A 22435-nucleotide genomic window follows, 5' to 3' on the forward strand; every position below is an offset into this window, starting at 1 on the left:
TGAACCACAGCATCAGGGCTGGAAGATGCTAGTGCTCACAGATGAATCAGGCAGATGGAGAACAGGCTGGGTCCTAACTCCAGAGAGGTGAGAGAGCCTGTGGAGGAATTGAGACTTCCTGAGGCAGCCTAGAAGGGTCCCCTTGCAGTGGAGCCTCTGATTTTCTGGCTGGAAAGGATCCTTCCAGGCTTTGAGTTCCTTGAAAACAGAGTCTATGGCTTGTCCACTTCTGTTTTCTCCTAGACGAGCTCAGTGCCAGGCAAAGAAATGCACTCAGCCAATGTATAGCAAAAGCGTGATCTTAGAGGCCCTTGTCCAACCTGCACTTTCAAAGATGAGAAAACCTGGGTTGATAGGCCAGGCGATCCTCCCAAGGTGGGGAGGGCCATGACCACAGCAGAAATCCTCTGACTTCCCAGCCTGGATGGAGGTTAAGAGTTTAGGCTCTGGAGTCAGACTGCTCTGTTTCTTACGAGCTAAATAACCTTGGGCACGTTTCTTAACCCGTCCACACCACAGTTTCTTCATTTGAGAAATGGGTATATTAACACCTACTGGGGAGAGGTGCTATGAGGATTAAATGAGGTAACTTGGGTGAGGCACTGAGAATGCTGCTGGGCTGTTAGCCTTGCATAAATGATAGCAGTCACTAGGCCCCCCCCCCCCACTACTCTCGTATGGAGGTGGGGGCAGCTCTGTGCCTGTGCCTGCGTATTTGCTATTATGTTCTTCCTCAGTCAGAGTATCTCGCCTCCAAAGTCAATTTTGAAAACATTGTAGATTTCTGGCCACCAGTCCACCAAAACTCAAGAAATGGCAGAATCACTGCTTCCTTTGTGCAGACGTCCCTCCCACACCTGGAGGGGTTCCACAGTAGCTCAGTCTCTGTAACCTTCACCCCCCTGGCCTTGGGAGCACTTTGAGGCCATGGGCTGTGAGAGGCAGCCTGGCGACCTGGACCAGGGGTCCCAGGCTTGGTTGTGCTGTGTGACCGCAGCGAGTCCTTCAGCAAATGAGCCGTTCTGACCCACCATGGAGGGTGGTTGGGAAAATTACTCTAGCATAGCACCAGGCACATATCAGGGACTAATAAACAGTAGCTTGACTCATTATTGATGGTATGCTCTGAGATTTGCAACTTTGGGGACTGCTTGCTCACCGGCACGTGCTGCTTGTACATTGGACTGACTACATGGTAGCCCCACTATGCGCAGACCTTGGTTCTGGGAAGGGGACCGTGTATTCGGGTTGTACCCAAACAGCCCATCCGTTCTCGGAAGCAGCTTGTGATCACATGAGTTGTGCTGCAACCGAAGGCCTTGGCTGTCTTTTGCCTCAGACAGGATCTCCTCTACTCCCACTCAGCAAAATCAGGATGGTCCTTGATCTCAGGGCTTCTGAGCAGAGAACGTTCACAGCCCCCATCAGCCCCCCATCCCAGGTCTCCACACACCGGCAGGCTCGTCCGTAGCTCAGCTCAGTCAGCCATACTTCAGGGTGTACTTTATACTTCTGTGGAAATATCCGAATCGGAGCTGAGCTGAAGGTCCAGAGACTTCCCTGTGGCTGTAAGGACCCAAGCCCCCTTCTACAGAGGCGACGAGGTCCGAATCTCCGATGTGGGCAGGAAGCAGAGAGGGCCAGGGCTTTGCATGACTAGCCCGTGTCTCTCATTGAGGCTCCTCTCAGGAAGATGCAGGTTAACTTGAAAATTTTTTCCTTGATTTCTCAGGGCTACCAGCCAGGAATTCACACTTAAACCAGATGCCCAATGGGCGACTCTGTAGTTGTCTTGTGAGCATGGGCCCAACCTGGCTTGTAGGTTGTAATGTTGGACACAGTGTGACAACAGGACACTCTGTCCTCCCTGGTCCCTGCTTGCTCTACCCCACCCCATACCTCCCTTCTTTAGACCAAGAGATACTCCCCCCCCCCCACCTTGCTGATACCTCAGTAATAGGGGTCTGAGCTCAGAAACAACAATATTGTCATTTATAACAAATATGTGTTGAGCATTTACCATATATGGTATATATCCATGTGTGTATCCCAAATACACACATAGACACGTATGGCCTAGCACTGGCTAGGCACAGGGGCCAGAATAACATAGAGATATTCATTCAATACCTATTTAGTATGTGTCTATTACATGTAAGGTACTGTCCTTAGTGTTGCAGCATTGTACAAAATAGTGGGGAATCCCAACCCTCATAGAGCTTACATTCAAGTAGGGGGAGAAGGGCAATAAGCAGATTTAAAAATCCATGATGAAAGAAAGGAGAATAACAAAGCAAGGGAAGGTAGAAGTGGAGTTCTGGGAAAGAATGTTTGTTTGCTTGTTGTAATCTGGGGTAATGCCAGAAGCCTCTCTGATAAATCATAATAACAGAGCAGAGCCTTTAAGGAAGGGAAGTAGTGAGACATTTACCTGGGGGAGGAGTGTTCCAGACAGAAGGAACAGCTGGTGCAAAGGCCCTGGGGCAGGAGTGTGCCTGGCTTTTCTGAGGAACAGTGAGGAGGCCAGCACAGCTGGAGTATAGTGAGCCAAAAGGAGGGTAGGAGGAGATGGGAGTCAGAAGGACAGCAGGCACTCACCTGGCCATGCTAGGAAAGAAAGAACATAGTCACATAAAAACTTAGGTAACTGAGAAAAGCAGGATGTGGTAAGTACACACAGAGTGGCACAGACAGTTTTAAAACACCCAGAGAAGAGAGCATCCTCTCTGGGCTGGGGTGGTCAAGAAAGGCCTCCTGCGAGACGAAAGGCTTGATGAGAGGAAGGACAGCATGGCCAGGTGGGGGTGAGGATGTTCCAGGCAGGAGAGATGTGAAGGAAGCTAATGGACAATAAAGCTGAACCCAGAAGTGGGGCCGTGTTTAGAGGGCCTCAGATGGCAGATGAGGCTGTGAAAAGTCCATGCGGGCCTGGCCGTCCAGGGTTTGATCCCACCAAGCAGACAGCTTGGCCCAGCCTGGTGGAGATTCCGGCTCTCAAGAGCGTCTCAAACCCTGCCTCGGGTTCAACCCTGCTGTTGCTGACTCAGACTTTCCTGTATCCCTTCCAGTGATGACTATCACTCTGCCAGGGGCACAAACCAGGTCCCCTCCCAGCCACAGACACCCTCCCTGGACATAAATCTCTGAGGTCTGCAGGAATGCTCTTTCTGGAACCACTGGAATCCCACAGGAAGGGGGTGGGCAGCTATTATGAAAAGTGTTACTCAGCTTCGGGACTGAAAAGGCATGCGAGAGTTCAAGATAAGGACCTCCAACTCCAAGGCATGCTTATCTGCCAGCCACCCTGAGACCAGCTCACCTCCTTCCTTCCATCAGCAATTAGCCACGTGTGAGAGAAGCAGGGAGGCACTGTTGCCATAAGACAAGGAGAAGGGATTACCTGCCAGTGCCATTTGGCTTAGAGATGCATTATTACATAAAACACTCGGGAGGAGTTTGAAGCTCCCCCCAGGCTAATGCTGACATCCTTACGTTGGTAACTCTAGAGCTGAGTATTGTTTTACTTGCCATCTTTCAAAAGAGGGAGAAATATACCCACATTGTTATTCAGCGTGGTAATAATACTAGGAAACAGCAGCAACTTCTAAACCTTATTTCTGCGGGCAGGACATCGTGGGGCTATTGTTCCTTCGTAGGCCACCCTTCAACCTCCAGAAACTGGTCTGGGTTATGATCAGATTACAGGCAGGATTAAGAGGCCTTTGGGGGTGGGAGGGAACGTCTTAAAACATGGCAGCCTTGCTCTGGCAAAGAGGAAATGACCCTAGACTTCAAATCCAGACACCTGTGTGACCTCTGGTTTCGGTGCCGGTTGACTTTGGTCAAATTACTGAGACTCTTCAGACCTTAGTTTTATCATCTTAAAATAATAAATGGGGGCAGGTATTAGCTAATACTATGGTGTAATCATTTTGCAACCTGTAAGTGTGTCAAGTCAATACGGTTGTGCACATTATATTTACACAATGTCATATATCAGTTGTATCTCAGTAAAGCAGGGGGGAAGATGGGGACAGGGTGACCATTACCATCTGCTAGAGCTGCTTCAAGGTTCAGATGGGAAGATGTTTATGAATGCCTAGCACAGGGACCTCAGTGTGCCAGTTTCCTTCTAGCGTCAGCTGGGGACTCAAGGGGAGCAGTCGGGTGTGGTAGTCACTGGCCGGAGGCCCTTCCTCTATATTTATCTTCTTTATAAGCCAATTATACTGTTGGTATAATTTTGAGGGAAAAAAAATTCAGGAGGCTACATAGCACTTAAAATTCTTTTTGAAGAAAAAGCCTACTGGCAGCCAATGCCAAATTATTGAAGTTCCCAGACAAGGGAGTGAATGTCGGGTCTTGGCAAAGTGGGGTGGGGAATTTCTGAGTGTGATATTTGAATAAAGAAATCTAAACTAGGGGAAAAAAAAAAAAGCTTCCCCAGATCTTATCATCATACAATGAAGAGTTGTATAAAAACTGTTTGTCCCCGGTGCATGTTTACTTACCAGTGGGCAGGATATCTTGCCGGGCAAAAGTTCAAACTCCTGTTAGCTCCAAGTGATCTGTCAATTTAAAATGAACTGACTTCAGAAGAGGCTCGAAAATGATTTGGCCCACAGATGCTCCTGCCTCCCAGATGCCCCCCAGTATTCACCACTGTTGTTGGGAATAGGGAAGAAATAGCCTGGAAAGATGAAGTGAAGGCATCGTGGTTACCAGCCTCCCTCCCGAATATGTACACTCTCACATACAAACACACTTTTTCCAGATATTTCCGTGTGAGTAATGTTCTTGTTCCATTACATCAAGCTTCCAGGCTTAGCCATACTTTATAACGATAAACAGAGCTGCTCTGCCGACTCCAAACAGTGAAATGAAAAATAGAACATTTATTTTGATTTTTTTTTTAAATGCCGATTCACTTTGAATTTTTGTACTTTTCACTGTAGCCACCATGAACATCTTCAAACTGAGAACTAGATCTTACTAATCGACGTTTGAAGTGCCAGCACAGTTCCTGGCGTTGAGCACATATTCAAAAAAGACTTTCAATTGCAGTCTATCTACTTCTTTAGGCGCCGTTTCTGCTGTGAAAATGCAGTTTCACGTGGTGGTAAGATCATGACCTTGCTTGAAATCCGACCTTTCTTTTGACTGGTTGTGTGATTTTGGCCATGCTACTTGATGTCCCGGTGTTTCACGTTCTTCATCTGCCAAATGAAAATAACCGTAACTAATAAGGCTCATTTTGAGGATTTAGATGAATGACTCTAAGGTGATGTCTGTAATGTAAAGTATAGGGCACACAAAATTTGCTATGATTTTTATTACCATTCTCGGCAAGTTTACTGTTCCTTGTTTTCCCGCCTCCAGTTTCTCTGCACCTCTCACAAGTTCCAGGGAGCTTGGAACCCAGTTAGCAGGGTTGCCGCCATTTTCATTTGGCATTGCACTTGACTTGGGGCTTCAGGCTCCCACACTGATGTTCCAAACAGTTGCCAAGTAAACCTCCACCAAGCCTGTCTCTTTTATCGCTACTACGTTTTTCTGGCTGTATTATTGGCTCATGTTATTAAAAAAAAAAAAAAATGGGTGCCTAGCTGGCTCAGTCAATAGGGCATGTGACTCTTGATCTTGGGGTTGTGAGTTCAAGGCCCACATTGGGCATAGAGCTTACTTCAAAAAGCAAAAACGCAACAAAACAATAAAACCAAACTTAAAAGACAAAAAGCAAAAAACAATTCTGCTCCCAGGGTCTAAGTTCGATCTCTGGATTGGATTGGCTCAGTCTTCCTCTTCTGGACACCTGCTCTAGCTAACATCCTTTAAAGTATCTTTTATTTATTGTTTATTCAAGAAACGGGATGATAAGTTTTGGGGATGAAGCCCTTTTGCTTAGACCTGAGGCTCCACTTGCTAGTTCCCTCTGATCACTACTGAGCAAGGAAGAGGATGTGTGGGGTCTCACCACCACCTACTGTCATTGGGTTCTTCATCGGTCTCCTTGGCATCCTAGATCTATTCTTCCACCACCTGAGTTGATTGCGGTTATGTTTCTGGGCTACCATGCATATAGGCCCACGTTGTTTCTAGAATTGCTGTGTTTACCTGCTGAGGGTAGGACATTTGATTGGGGCTAGCATCTCAGAAAATCTGACTTCTCAGCCATGGCTGGAAGCTCTGTGAAGGCTGGTCCTGTATCTTGTGTATCTTTGCTGTGTTCTGAGCCGACACAGCGTCTGGCTCCCAGTGGGTGCCCAGGGAATGTTGAGTGAGCTTTGAAGGATGAGTAGGATGGTCCCTGGGAGAAGTGGGGAGCTCGGAGCATTCCAGGAAGAAGTTTCCACACGAAGGAGGAGCCCAAGCAGGCAGGAAGCAGGGATCACGAATGGTGAATGGCAAGCTGACTGCAGTTCAGTGACCTACTGCAGTGAGGGGAGGACAGACAGCAGCCGCTGGCTGTGTGCTGAGTACCTTAGCGTAGTGCTGTCTCCTTGGCTTCTGGTTAGAGTCACTTGGGCTACTTTAAAAACGTACCCCCTCATGGCTTCACCTTAGTCTGGTTAAAACTGAATCCCTGTGGGTGGGGCCTGGAAGGTTCTGGGGATGGGCTGAGAACTGCCGGGACACTTTGCAGAAAGGCAAGAGTCCCACACCCAGGAGGCCGTTTTCACAATAAACTGGTAACAGTCTCGGGGAAATGGCAAAATCTGCCTCTAGAGATTTCCAGGCTGGAGCTTAGGATTCCGGCGTGAACCCTAGAAAGAGGAGTGTAAAAATCAATGAGAGAGATTGGTCAATGACAAAGAATGAATGATAAGGGCTAGAAACCACTGGGGCAGGCAGTGCTAACAACTTACTAAGACTTCACCTGCCCCTGTTTTCCCTTAATTGTAACCCTTGCACTCTGAAAATTGCTGACTTCCTGAATGCTTGCAAACTGACTAATCTCAATTTTAAATGTAGTTCAGACTTTACCCTATATCTAGGTCACAGCGAAAGCGCCATATATCCCAGGAGTGAGAAGCCAGCAGGCTCATTAGGGTACTGTTTATATTTCTACTATTCAAAATAAATCATTTAGTATAACCGTCACATCCTGACTTTTTGAAGATCGTTTCTTCTCATGAGTAAGTGAGGCAAAGCATTCGTTTCATATATAGGGTTGCATTCCTCAGGACTTCACTTTCATAGTGTGGAATCAGTCTCGGGTGTTTCTCATATTGGTACCAGTAACTGTGCCGTAGGGCTTAAGGTAACAAATAATTACCTTTGATCGTAGAATACTGGGGATGCCCGTGTCCTGTGTAAGAATTTTAAAGCAGTATTAAAACAAACAGAATGCTTTTTATGCGGGACTTGTTCCGTTCATCTTTCTTTCCGTAAGTCACTACCCGGTGCTTGGGCTTTCAATAAATCAGACCCACTTAGTAGAGCACATGTCCCCTCTTGGGTTTTAAAGAGAGAAACTCACCTATGCCTATTTCTCCCTACACCTGTTGGAACTCTGCTCACATCCATGCCGGCTTCTAGAGGTAAGGCTGGAAAATGTAGAACGCGGGAGGTGACAGCATTTGCAGGGCTGGAGGAATCTGAGCACATAGTCTAGGACGGGCTTTACAGGTACTCTCCTGAGTAACCATGAAGGCACTGATGACCTTGGGTTTGTTTACCAAGCTAACTGCCTGGTCACAAATAATAGCTGTTTTGCTTAATGTGGAATGAACGACATCGTCCTGAAGTGTTTCCTCGCAAATACCTTTCCATATGCATCATGGCAAACGGTAGGTCAGTTTACATTACACTGTTTATAGTTCCATTTAAAATTCTACGACTACGATGCACTGCTGGCAATTTGGTGTAGAAAAAGCCAGTCTCCCGTTTTAACACTTCAGCTCAAACCCTCTTGTTTTCTACCCTACGGACATTGTATAAGCTTTTCTTTTCTGTGGCTGATTTTTAGTGACCAGAATATCTGACTTCTGTATCGCAGGGTGCAATATAATTTGATGTGGCAGCCCCCTTTCTAGGGATCTCACTTGTTTTGTTGTTTGTCTCATTTTTTAATATGAGAGTTCTATGTAAGCTCCAAAAGCTGACGACTGTGAATACTGGCCAGCTGAAAATAGGTCAGTGTGAAAAGGACAAGTCAGAATGGGTAAATGAACAGCGTCGTAAGGACCGGTACCTGTGGGTCTTTGTAGCATGTGGATCTCATCAAACCCTCTGACTCAGGCTGTAGCTTCCGTGGCTGACCCACATTCTGGCTCTGTGAGTTCCCTTTTCCTGTTCACTTCTTACCCCCAATGTCCTAGTCCCCCCTAAAAGAAGGTTGCCCCCTCCCCGTTTTTAAATTCTTATTAAGGGAAGGAAAAAGTTTTTTTTCTGACTGTTTACTGCCTGCATAAGTTGGGCTTTTTCAAAAGGGACATTGGTAAGAAGAGAAAACAAACAGAAGCAAGCAGGAGAGGTTAGAGTCCGAGATTCTGTTCCAACTTTAAATAAGCTCTAGCCACAGAGTCAAATGGCCAGCCAGGCTTAAGAGGTCCACATGCCAGCCTACGGTTCTGTTCTGTTCTGTTTGCCTCTGGAGAACCAGGGCCAGGGCCCTTCACCTCCATCTTCAAGGCCCAGGTATCCCTTTCTTGGTCCTTCTATTAAGTTTCGACCATCAGCACAGAGTCTTAAAGGCAGGTGTAAACAGAGAGAGAGAATGGCACGGTAGTTGCAGGGTTAGGGAAGACAGTGAGGATATACTCACCTGACCAGAGAGGGGGGAAGGAAGGGGGGTTGGGTAGGTAGGCTGGGACCAGATGACAGAGGGCCATAGATCCTACTGTGAAAAAAGGCTGCCTCAGTGGATGACATGGGGCAGAGCAGCTCCACAGAGCAGTGGAGGAGTATACTGTTCCCCAAGAGGAGTGCGAGGAGTATACTGTTAAGTCACCGATGGGAGAAGAAATCTCCTTCTCCAAGGGGGTCTTCTGTCCATCTTACAGAATGTCAGAGGCAAGGGGCAGGGGTTCACTCCCAGAAGCTCAGCTGTAGAGACCCTCTCCTGATTCCCCCAGGTTAGCCAGTGTGGTTACTCCGACCTGACTGTGGGCCTTTCCATGGACACTGCTTCATGGACAGGCACTGCCCTCGTCAGCGTTTTCATTTTCAGACATCATATGCCAGCACAGCTGTGTTGAGTGTAGCGTTTTTAATAGGAGAACATGGTAAAGTTTTAGAAACCATATTGGCCTCTCTTGAGTCACCTGCCTCTTTACGCCCTTCAAAATTGTGGTGGTTTTCCTGAGAGTCCCTCTCTTGGTTTTATAACTTCATTCTAAACTCACAAGGCAACTCTACATCCAGATTAAACATGTGAAGTGGGAAAACCTTGTGGGGCCTTCAGAAACACATTTTTTGAAAGGTGTTCTGTAAATAGGGGATTACTACTGCTCCTGTGCCAAAACCATGTTAAATAAAACAGTTTCAGATATGTACTTTTACTGACCCAGAGCCCTCTTTCATCACAATTATGTCCTTAATCTGTTCTAGGATCATTGCCATAATCTTATTGCTCTAATTATAGCCCCCAAAAATGTGAAATATGTTATATAACCCAGAGCTTGTTTGGACTTCTTATAGACATGCTTATATGGCAAGAAAAACAACTTTCAGTCCAACAGTGGAGGGTAAGAGTCATACATGCGGTAATTATTCCAGTGTTTTTTTTTTTTTTTAAGTAACATTAGAAATGCCCAGTTGATCTCTTTTTTGATATGTTACATTGAAATGTTTTAACTCAAGGGGCAATTACATAGTGTACCTTCCACTAGAGATCTGTGGCGCTCAAGGTGATGGTTGCCTGGAAGGCACCATGCTAAATAATGGAAGCATCCACCAAACTTCTTTTAATTAAGAAAAAAAAAGAAGAGACCCAGTTGTGTGGATGGGTGGTGGGGATGTGGTGCGGGTGGGAGGCACAGGGCAGGGCTAGAGGCACTTGTGATGATCATTCAGAGAAAGGAAGGTGACAGAAATGTTCTGTTACTTCTGACTGCTCCCCTGTATTTTCATCATGGAGCTCCACACGGAAGGAATCAGAAAGGAATTTGTTTCCACATCCATGAATCATTACAGCTCTTATCAATTTGTCTGAAAACGTGGGTGTTTTTGTGAGTGAAATAGAGACTTTTTGTGTTGGAGTGGTTCATGTATTCTGGCTGTAGCCACCTCCCAGCAGATGCAGAATTCCAAAGTGGGGAAGACCCTCCTGTGAAGAGAGGATGGCGAGTGTCTGGGTCCATTGGCTTGAGTGTCCTGAATGCAGCAGCGATGGGTGACATCATGGGCTCTGTCCTCGTTAAGGCTTTAAGCCAGCTACCCTAGGCCTGAGGCCAAAATACACGTCTCTCATTTTGGTCACCAGCTATGCACATTAAATTCTTTTCCATACAGGTGGTGTAGACCAGAGACTCTCCAAAACCCTGGTCTAGAGACCAAGGATAAGAGAGAAGGGTAACGTGGTGCTTAGTGGTACAAATATTTGGTAGATATTTGTTGAATGAATGAGTGAATGAGAAAATCTGGGCTTGGTCCTTAAGGCATTGATGTTCTTATTTAGCATGGAAGCTTTAGCTACATGAAATAATGAAAGGGCACTTTAAGTCCCGATTACATAACATCAAGGAGGCAGAATGGCAATGTTTGAATTCTGAGATGGGCAGTGGAGGAATCTACAGGCCAGGGGATCAGCACAAATAGACTCTCAAAGGCAGCAGTAAACAGAGAGAGAAAATGGCATGGTAGTTTCAGGGTTAGGGAAGAGAGTGAGGGTATACTCACCTGACCAGAAAGGGGGGAAAGGAAGGGGGGTTGGGTAGGTAGGCTGGGACCAGATGACGGAGGCCCATAGATCCTACTGTGAAAAAAGGCTGCCTTGGTGGATGACATGGGGCAGAGCAGCTCCACAGAGCAGTCTTCCTCAAGAGTGGCCCACAGAACTTTAGCTTCACATCAAAATCACCTGATGAGGCAGAAGGTCTGGGCTGAGTCCCAGGTGGTTTTTTTAACAAGCCTTCTAGGGGATTCTTCTGTGCATTAAAGTTTGAGAATCTCAACTTTGGCTTTCTTTGATATACATATCACACTGAAAGATGGAACAATGTTAAGCATGTGGGGTATATTCTTTCATAATTAAAAAACTTTAATTCGGCTTCATTGTGTATTCTTCTTGGTTAGGGTTGCTATGTGGCTGGTTGGAAACTGAAAGGAAGTGGGAGAATCAACTCTTCAACTACAGCAACAGTAGAGCACTGATCTTGGGGCATCACCTTGGGCATGACTCCTTCAGAAATCCTTTTGAAAATACCATCTTATAAGCAAGGACTTAGATGGGATTCACGAGGTGTTCCACATTCTCAGTCTATTTCTGGTAATAAGTGAACCTCGTTAGAACAACCCTACTTCCAATATCATCTGCCAGTTAACAAGCAGCTCTTGAGAGCTCGCCATGGGCCTGACACTGAGCTTTCTGCCGCTTTCCTCAACTCAGCACTGAAGGACCATGCTCAGCCTTGTTCTCTGTCCCTTCTCCTACAGTGGATTCTTCTTGGGTCAGGAGAGATGTACCTGATATCCACGAACTATTTTTTTTTTAATTTTTTTTTTAACATTTATTTATTTTTGAGACAGAGAGAGATAGAGCATGAACGGGGGAGGGTCAGAGAGAGGGAGACACAGAATCTGAAACAGGCTCCAGCCTCTGAGCTGTCAGCACAGAGCCCGACGCGGGGCTCGAACCCACGAACTGTGAGATCATGACCTGAGCTGAAGTCGGACGCTTAGCCGACTGAGCCACCCAGGCGCCCCTCCACGAACTATTTGAGGGAGAAATCCTGTGGTATTTGTTTTTCCGGGAGACCCATCCTTCCTGACTGTATTTATCCCTCGTTAGAGTAAGTTTCAAGGCACACGACTAGATTGATTCAGATGAGCCGATGGGCAAGGGCTCTCACTGAAGCTGTGCTCCTCGTCTGAATCACTCTTTGCTATACTGTTTTCTAAAAGCTCAGAAAAAAGAGTATAGAAATCTCCTCTCCAGTTGGCCAAAGGGACCAAGCACTTGAACTTGACAAGATTTTGTTAGGGGTTGATAAATACCACAAATAACTGGTGATGCGCATGCTCTTTTATAGAGTGTTGAAGATCCACGGCTGAAACAAGAATAAGGCAAAACACGTGTCATGGAAGACATTTTGGGAAGTCACTGCACCCTCTGCCCGCCCAGCAGGCCACCGAGCTCACAGTGCCGTGTGGTCAGTGCAAGGTCAATGCGATGTAGTCGGCACATCCTGGCTAACTTGCCAAGTTAGAGGTCACCATAGTGCTCAGGCCATTAAGCACATTTTAGATGCTCATTGTTTGAGAAGCTATACATTTCAGAACACTCAAGTGGACTGGGTCCATCTTGACGATGTTGGTTGTTTCACTCATTCAAGGCTTTAAATCAAAGTGGTCCCCTTTCTCCCCTCTCTTATTTACTTAATCATTAACTCATTTATTTTTGAGTGAGCATGGTAAATGACTCAAAAACAAAACTTGGGAAAAAATTTTTCAAGAGAGAAGATATCTTGGCCTAAAAAAATCCCATCAAAGCATTTCCAATTTGATTGCTGACCTCTGACCTGCATACAGAAAGTTTGCTGTCAAGTGCCAAGCAAATCCTGGAAAATTGAACTTGATTTTGAAATGTTCTCTCTCAGTTTCACCAAGACCAGCTGGGTAGCTCATTAAATGTAAAAAAAAGTGCTTTGAACATTGGAAGGCCAACTTATGTGTTAACTATTATCAACAGTCATAAAATCAGTGTCTTAATTGAACTCCTTCTGCACCGTGGACAGGAACTCCACAGATGGACGCACCTGCCCACCGCAGTAAGGTTTGGCACCTTGCTCAGGGGCACATGGGGGAAACCAGGACAATTAGGTTCTATTTTCTATTCTGTTTCTCACTAGCTGTAGTCAGGGCTGCTGGGTGGTGATTCCTTTGAGCCTCATTTTCTCCATCTGTGAAATGGGGACAACAGTCCTTACCTGCTTCATTCATTCATTGTCCTTGGGCTTAAACAGCATTTTGTAGAGCCCTGAGAGTGTTAGTAAAATGGAAAAGTCTTCCTGTGTGTTCTTTCTGTATTTTGTATTCTGCCATCAGCTTCCCACTTCTAAGGATTCCTCACCTCCAGCCAGGGCCCACATGGTGTTCACTGCAGTCAGTGACTTGCCAGCACCTCCCACCAAACAGATGGCTTTCTGAACAAGGGCCTCAGTCTCCGCACAGAGGGCAGGGGCAGGTTCACCCAGGGTAGGGATCTGCCCAGTGGTCCTCGACCCTATTCTTCCCTAACATTTGGCCTTTCTCCAGGAAGAGGTAGGTGATAGCTGGAAGTGATCTGCTCTGCATGGGAGTTTTGGTGGTGGTGAAGGAAACCAGCATCTGAGAGGTGAGCCTTTCCTTTGGGTAGGAAATGCACTGGGCTTTGAATGCAAAAGGGGCCTGGTCAGGGCACTCAGAGCCTTCTCCAACTGGGGGAATGGTGCTCATCCTGCAAGACCCATCTCCGAGTGACTCCTGCCTTCTTCCTTCTCCTTCCCAGAGAGAATGCACTCTCCTCTTTCACATGTCCACATGGCACAAATCACACAGTGTAATCGTTGGGCCTGTGTTATATGGCTCTCCAGTGAAGCCTGGTCTCTCACCTGTATGGGAGGAACTCAGTGAAGTTCTAAAAACAGGTTAGTTTTTTCTTCCTTGCAGTCTAGAGTCCCGAAGACCTTCTTTGGGGTCCCCTGATAGAGATGACTTGACCTTGACAGAATTAGAAGGTCAAGAAGAAGACACAGGCCCTTCTTTCCCCTTCTGGACTGAGCTTGGGGCAGGAATGCCAGTCCAGGCCCATCCTTCCTGGTGTCTTCTCCTTATCCGGTCCCCGGCCCTTTTTAGTGTCTCCAGGGGCCTCAGGGTTTCTGTCTAAAAGCTTCCCAAGCAGTGACTAGTTGCAGAATGGGCTCAGAGTGTGATGGAAGCCCCTGCCCTTGGATTAGTGCCATCCAGGCTTCTTTCCAGTCCTGATGATGCCTGTAGCCAGGCCTCACTGAGACCTACAGGTCCGTTAAGCCTCTGTTGACTTAAAGTGGTCTGAGATAGGGTGAGATGGGAAATCATGTACCAGATGGTGCAGAACCCTTTACACACACATTTTGCAATGAACTATGAGCCCAGACCAGAGTCCGGGCCTTGAGGAGCCATGCTGGTTTAAGCCTGAACTGTTCCTGAGGAGCACTCTGGCAAGAGGGAAGCATCTGTAGGTTATATACCTGTTGCAGGAAATCCCTTCTGGTTTCCTGAAAGCTGTGGGAAAGTCTTCTCACTTGATTCCATCTGGGTCACCAAGGGTTGAGGGACCTAACCTCCACTTTTCTACTGAGTCCTAAGTCCCATCTGTTCTAGGTGACCTATCTTAATCTCCCTCGTTGGTTTCCCTCTGTCCAATTCCTCCTGCTTTACCTCCACTTAGGTCTTGAGGACATACTATTTCATGTTCTGCGGTTAATGTCTTGTGATATGCGTTTCCCCTTCATAACTATAAGGCCCCTGGGGCAAAGACTGGGCCCTTCAGCACAGTGCCAGCCTCAAATGCCATTGTCACAGCCAGTGAAGGCTGTAGGGGAAAACCAGGCCTCTGGACTAATGGGAAACTTTAAGCCCTGTGGCCTTGGGGGGTTGGCATTTCCTACATTGGCCTTCTGCTGTTCACTCAGCTGCCCTGTTCACAGGGTGGCTTAGGCGAGCTCATGGCCCACATCTATAAAGTCACTTCCCTTAAGTCATGTTTACCTTTCATAAGAAAAGGGCCAAAGCAGGAAAGCTTTACAAGCACCACCACCAAGACTCTAACCCTGGTAATTTCTTATTTATTTATTTATTTATTTATTCATTCAATGTATGAAATTTATTGTCACATTGGTTTCCATACAACACCCAGTGCTCATCCCAAAAGGTGCCCTCCTCAATACCCATCACCCACCCTCCCCTCCCTCCCACCCCCCATCAACCCTCAGTTTGTTCTCAGTTTTTAAGAGTCTCTTATGCTTTGGCTCTCTCCCACTCTAACCTCTTTTTTTTTTTCCTTCCCCTCCCCCATGGGTTTCTGTTAAGTTTCTCAGGATCCACATAAGAGGAAAACATATGGTATCTGTCTTTCTCTGTATGGCTTATTTCACTTAGCATCACACTCTCCAGTTCCATCCACGTTGCTACAAAGGGCCATATTTCGTTCTTTCTCATTGCCACGTGGTACTCCATTGTGTATATAAACCACAATTTCTTTATCCATTCATCAGTTGATGGACATTTAGGCTGTTTCCATAATTTGGCTATTGTTGAGAGTGCTGCTATAAACATTGGGGTACAAGTGCCCCTATGCATCAGTACTCCTGTATCCCTTGGGTAAATTCCTAGCAGTGCTATTGCTGGGTCATAGGGTAGGTCTATTTTTAATTTTCTGAGGAACCTCCACACTGTTTTCCAGAACAGCTGCACCAGTTTGCATTCCCACCAACAGTGCAAGAGGGTTCCCATTTCTCCACATCCTCTCCAGCATCTATAGTCTCCTGATTTGTTCATTTTGGCCACTCTGACTGGCGTGAGGTGATATCTGAGTGTGGTTTTGATTTGTATTTCCCTGATAAGGAGCGACGTTGAGCATCTTTTCATGTGCCTGTTGGCCATCTGGATGTCTTCTTTAGAGAAGTGTCTATTCATGTTTTCTGCCCATTTCTTCACTGGGTTATTTGTTTTTCGGGTATGGAGTTTGGTGAGCTCTTTATAGATTTTGGATACTAGCCCTTTGTCCGATATGTCATTTGCAAATATCTTTTCCCATTCCGTTGGTTGCCTTTTAGTTTTGTTTAACCCTGGTAATTTCTTATGAGCAATTGTGTGATTGTTGAGTTTCTGCAATTCATGTCAACAGTCTTCCTTCTAATCCCCAAGCCGTGAGAAGCTGTCTGAGTGCTGCTCACTGGGCGTCCCTATGTGCCTGCCGTGGGGCACACCTAGGCTCTGGGTCCTGCTCCCTAGAGGGAGTCTCGTTTCTGTAATCACTCCAAGCTTAATGGCTTTCATCCCTGTGGGTTGCAGTGGAGAGAAAGCATTATTTCTGGTCTTTTGGTTTCCTTTCCAGCCTTCCCTGCCTCCTCTCTCTCCCAGCCCCTCCCTTATGAGCCAAATGGATTACAAAATGCTAGGTGTGACCTTGGGGGTTGGGAAGGAACCACCTTGGGGGTTGGTTTTCCCCTCCCCCGCCCCCGGCACTGGCCCCTTGGTGATGTTCCAGAGGGTACCAGGGGCAATTTCAGGACACTGCTACCATGGCTTAGAAAGAACATGACTTGGTAGACCTCTGATTTTTTTACTTTTTTTTTCAGCCATGTCCTGGGAGTCATTTGTGGGCGGGTGAGTACATTTGGGATGTGCCTTCTTCCATTTTGTTTTTTTTAATCAAAGCCTCACTCTTTGCCAGGAAAATGAAAGCAAAACATATAAAAGCCAAAATGGTGATTTTTCACGAGGTCCCCCATGGGCAGAAGCACCTCCTGGGTCATCATCTGAGGGGTCCCGTAAAGGCCACGATTCCTCATGATCCTCTTCTCTTTTCCCTGCACCTTCATTCTGTGCGGAGTGGGAGAGGAAGGGGGATGGCGATCTGTGTGTCGTGTCAGGTTGGGTGCTGAACACAAATTCTCTTTGCAACAGCAGTTCTCAAAATACCTCCGGCTGGTGTCATTTGATGCTCGGATGTGAGCTTTCCAGGCAGGGTACCACCAGGGCGTTGTGGGCACACTGTAACGTGACTGTTTCTGTCAAAAATGAGGCCAGCCCTGGGGCAGCCTAGAGTAGCGGGTCCTCAGGCTGGTGGTTCCCAGTGGCAAGGAGTTGTCCAGACATCTCTGTGTACCATATACAGGCTGTCACTTTGTCTCTGAGACTTGGTGGTGAAGGTTGGGAAGTTGTGAACAGGGCAGGTGTGTTTATCTTCTACAGATGAGGAAGCTGAGGCTCAGTCATGCAGCCTGTGGCGTGGTTGAACCCCTGAGCACGAGGCAGTACCCTTGCTATTTTCTTACCAGATGCAGACTTTAACATGGCTCTGATCTCCTTTGGGGGAAGCTGGAAGCTATTTCCTGGATCTGGTACCCACTTTGAAGTCATGCTGCATTTCATTTCTTTTTTCTTTTTTTTAGAGAGCATGCACGTGTGCCCACGCGCGCGCACACACACACACACACACACACACACACGTGTGTATGAGCAGGGGAGGGGCAGAGAGAGAGAGAGAGAGAGAGAGAGAGAGAATATCCCAGGCAGGCTCCACACTCCCATATAGAGCCTGATATGGGCCGCAATCCTAAGACCCTGGGATCATGACCTGAGCCAAAACCAAGAGTTGGACACTCAACCCAATGAGCCAACCAGGTGCCCTGGCATAGTATTTATTAGGGACTGTTCTATCTGTCCGGTGCTTTACCACTTGCGTGTATTATTTATTTCTTTTTTAAGGCTTCACTGAAGTCAAGTGAGAAGCAAATATTCAGGGATGATTTCTGGGGTGCATGGAGAGGAGAAAAGCTGAATAATCGATGGTTGTGTCACTTTGGACATGATCCCTCATCCCTCTAGTAGTTGAGTGTATCTAAGGGTTGAGCCTCTTTCAGAAGTCACCATGTATGATCCCCTATGTAGAAAATATTAACAAATGCACACACACATAAGAACTTACTAGAACTAATAAAAGAGCAGAGGAAGGGCAAGGGCATGGACCTACAAAAATCAGTTGCATTTCTATCTACTAGCAAGGAGCGACCCGAAAGTGAAGTTAAGAAAACAGCTCCATTTACAATGGCATCTGAAAGCATTAAGTGCTCAAGAATAAACTTAATAAAAGAAGCTGAAGATTTCTATATTAAAAAATACAAAGTACTGGAGGCACCTGGGTGGTTCGGTTGGTTAAGCGTCCGACTTTGGCTCAGGTTTTGATCTCAGTTTGTGGGTTCGAGCCCCATGTCAGGCTCTGTGCTGACAACTTAGAGCCTGGAGCCTGCTTTGGATTCTGTGTCTCCCTCTCTCTCTCTGCCCCTCAAAAATAAATACACATTAAAAAAAAATTTAGTACAAAGTACTGAGAGAAATTAAGGAGGATCTAAATGAAAAAACAGTCCATATTGATAGATTAGAAAACAATATTATTGAAATGGAATTTCTCCCAAAGTTGGTCTGCATATTCGATGCAATTCCTATCAAAGCCCCAGCAGGCTTCTTTGCAAACAACGGCAATCTGAAGTTTAAGTTCATGTGGAAATTCATAGGGCTTGGAATAGCCAAAGGAATCTTGGGAAAGAAGAACAAAGTTGGAAGAGGCACACTCCTTCATTTCAAAACTTTCTGTAAAGCTACAGTAATCAAAACAGTGTGGCACCTGCATAAGGGTAGACCTACAGATCAGTGGAACAGAGATTCCAGAAATCAACTCTCACATTTATGGTGAATGGATGGATCATTGACAAGAGGGACAAGGCCACTCAGTTGCGGGAAGGATCATCTTTTCAGCAAATGGTGCCAGGACATGTAGAACCTTCTCCCATACCATCGGCTAAAATCCACTTAAAGCGAATTATAAGCCTAAATGTAAGACCTTGTCCTACCTACAGCTTCCTGTGAAGTCACCAGAATAAGAATGTCAAAGGCCTGGGGCAGTGGCCAAAGAGATACAAGCAGGACCTTCAGTGATTCTGCAGAAATTACTGGATGGGAGACAAAAACAGATTAGAGACATGGTGAGAAGCCCAGCTCTGAAAGCAGGAACCTTTCACTGTTTGGACCCCACGGGTCATCTGCAGACCAAGAAATTCGGACCTAATAAGGACCTTATTGTGTTATAAGGGAACTTAACTTTTTAATATAAAATAGCTACTTATTTCAAATTCTTTTTGTTATTTCCTGTATGTAGTTGTTGTTGTTTTGTTTTGTTCCCCCCTCTCCCCCCTCCCAACACTACAGCCTTCTGGTGAGATAGGAGCAGAATTGCCATCATCTTCACTCCATGCCTGCCTGGTGCCAGCCTCTGCTCCCAGCTCTTTACAGAATACAAGCTTGCTGGATTCTCAAACCAGCCCAAGGGGGTGGGTACTGTTCTCACGCCCATTTTACAGATGAGGATATTGAGGCAAATATGGTTTTGTAACCCGCAGCTAAGAAGGTGCAGAGCTGGGGTACAAATTCGTGCAGCATGGCTACAGGACGGTGACTCCTCACCAGGCCCAGTACGACCTCCTATCACTTGCATATAACTGAGGAAGTGCAGGGACAGACCCTGTAAGCAATTATTCAAGGCCGTGACGTAAGTTGCCCGTCAATTCACCGGTGTGTTTCTGCTGCCTCAGACACTGACACCCATCCTGTTCACTGCGAGCACACGTCCCACATACATAAGGTAAGCTAAGTTAGAGAAGAATGACAGGAGAACGAAAAATCTTCGATCCTCAGGGCAACTCCTATCCAAACTCAGCATCTCTGCAATTTCACCCATATTCACCAAAAGCTCATTACACAGCTTCCTCTTACGCATTTTCTGCCCTGGGAAGCTCCCTATAGTGACTATTATTTGATAGCCCTTCTAGATAGAACGTTCTCCTCCTTTCTGAGCCCCAGGTGGTGTTGGCCTTGTCAGTTCCATCTTCAGCCCCAGTTCTGCCTCTGGAACAGTGCTCAGGGAGTCCCATTTCCTGGGTTTGAAGCCCAGCTCTGTGACAATCACACTCTGTAACCTTGGGCCTTAGTTTCCTCATCTATAAAATGCAAACAAGCTCTTGGGAGGAGTGCATCATTAGGCGCCCGGGGCTGCTCACTGTTACCATATTTGGTCACTCCAGTCTAGCTTCCTCTTCTTCATGTCAGCACCTTTGCTGCTTTACCCGCCTCCCCACCACCTCTCGTGGCTTACAGACCCTTCCTTTCGGATCTCGCTCTTCTGAGTACACTCTGCCTGCAAAGAACTGTCCCAAAAGGCAGACGCCAGAGCTGGACTCTGTAACCCTTGATGTGTCTGACCAAGCCCACTTGTGAGCCGAGCCCACAGTCACTTTCAGATGGGATTCATGGGTCAGCACAAGGCTTCCTGACAAAGCTGTTCATTTCGTAGGTGTTACCTGGAGGGAGCATATGCTGTTGTCCCCAGATCCTCTTTCCTTTCCTTTCTCAAAAGGTGTTGTAGTGATTAAGGCAGAAATTGGTGGCAATTAGTGCATTTAGGTGTTTCTAGATTTTACATTATTTCTTCTTTTTTTAATGTTTGTTTATTTTTGAGAGGGACAGAGCACGAGTGGGGGAGGGGCAGAGAGGGAGGGGCAGACACAGAATCCCAAGACTGAGCTGTCAGCACAGAGCCCGACGTGGGGCTCGAACTTGTCAACCACGAGATCATGACCTGAGCCGAAGTCGGACACTTAACCGGCTGAGCCACCCAGGTGCCCCTAGATTATTTCCTCCCAAATCACTATTCATTAAGAGCTTTTACTGTGTGTTATGAGTAACTGTCTCTTTGTATAAAAATGAATGTTGGAAACCAGACAAGCCTGGAGTTCGATTTTGTCCTCCTGACACCATCCTTCCTGTGGGTAGCAGCAGGGCTGAAATTACCTTTTCTCTTTTCTAAAGATAGCTCTCAAACCTTATATTTTAGTGGTGGAATTCATGGCTCTGATGCTAATGAGAAACCCTGAACATATGAAAGAGACGAGGGCATTTCCTCCCTGATAGAAAGATGCGACTTTGGCCCTGTTTTGGTTACTTTTGCTGCAAAAGAGGTCACCTCAGCTTGGAGGGCCCAGCTGGTTGGTTCTGGCTCAGGGCAGTCAGAGGGTGGTTGAAACAGGGGGCAGGGGGCTGAGGCAGCTGGGGACTGGCTGACATCCCTCCCTCCTCATGGGGTCTCCAAGCCTGTCCCTGTGTTCTCACCGCATGGGTTGACTTGAGCTTCCCTACAACGTGGTGGCCCCAGGGCAGGTGTGATGGCTGAAGATTTCAAGAGAGAACATTCCAGCGAACAATGGGGAGCCTTCAGTGCCATCTGTGATTAACCTCAGGAGTCGCGTTGCATCACTTCTTCCACAGAAACCCACCCAGTTTCAAGGGACACATGGAATGAGGAATTTGCAGCAATCTGGAAAACACGCAACCTTCTTCCCACCCAGTCTCGCCTGACGTAGAACTCTAACACACAGTTGATAAAGTTATTGGGGTAAAGTGCTGGAAAGAGGGCGAGACATAGGATAAGGCAAGAAAGGTTCTCTTTTCAAATTGCTGAATGACTCAGCTCTGTGACTTTGCATTTTTGTTCTGTTTTGTTTGGGTTTGGTTTTTTTACTCAAGCATTCAGAAGTTCAATTTGTTCCTCCACAAAAACGGGGATTTGGATATAGCTTCCCTGGCTTCCTGGCCAAGCTGTTGGGAGGATGAGAAGAGGAACCACTTGTGAAAAGATGAGAATATAAAAAGATCTCTGTCAGGATTATTCACAGGGACTCTTCTTACACTGGCTGAAACACAGAAGAGGCAAAGGCCCCCCGCCAGCCAATTGACATGAAATGAGAAGGTTAGGTTCAGACCTCAAGAGTTACTTTTAACCCGCTTTCCTCTCCTCGACCCCCTCTTTGCCCTCACTTTTTGGTTTGCAAGAGGAGCAAAATAATGGATGAATTCATGCCCTTCTCAGTACTTTGCAGTTTGAGCTGGAAGGAACCTTAGCGACTGGCTAGTTCAATTCCCGTGAGAGAAAACGGCCTGCTACAGCTCACACAGATGCTAGACAAGGCCGGAGGGAGGACCCACGTTTGCAGAGCCTACCAGGATCAAGTGACTAAAGCTTTCTGTCCTGACAGGACACAAATATCCTGGCCTAGGTGGCCTGTGGCAGGTCAGGACACGAGGAGGTCAGCTGGCCATGCCGTCCACCCAGCCCCTGGAAAGCCGGAATTGGACTGGCTGGGATCCAGATGCCCATTGTGTGGGGATGGGATGAAATGTTTCCAAAGGAACTGGCTCATTGTTTAGGATGCTAAATGTTTATTTGGTCAAACCAGACTTCAGCTGAAGAAGTTAGTCAAAGGGTCTGAATTTGAAATCCCACAGACTTGGCTTAGAGGGAACGGACAGTGTGGAAGGAAAGAAGAGAGTCTTTTTCGATCAGAAGTTGCGATCAAGATGTTCACTCAGGACCTGGTCTGCATATACCACCTGGTGAGAGGAGGGCTGCGCTCTCACCCAAGCAGGACAGACCCAGGGACTTCCGGTTTTCTGGACGTCCCAAAAGGTTCACCAAATG

General features: G+C 46.7%; 1 protein-coding gene across 5 annotated transcripts in view; it reads left to right on the plus strand.

Annotated features, from left to right (window-relative positions):
- The window catches only part of PRKCE (protein kinase C epsilon), a 497130-nt gene that overhangs the window by 368120 nt on the left and 106575 nt on the right, over positions 1 to 22435 (plus strand). The gene's annotated exons all lie outside the window — the stretch shown is intronic.

Source organism: Panthera tigris, chromosome A3 (genome assembly GCF_018350195.1).
Source record: "Panthera tigris isolate Pti1 chromosome A3, P.tigris_Pti1_mat1.1, whole genome shotgun sequence".
Taxonomy (NCBI): Eukaryota; Metazoa; Chordata; class Mammalia; order Carnivora; family Felidae; genus Panthera; species Panthera tigris.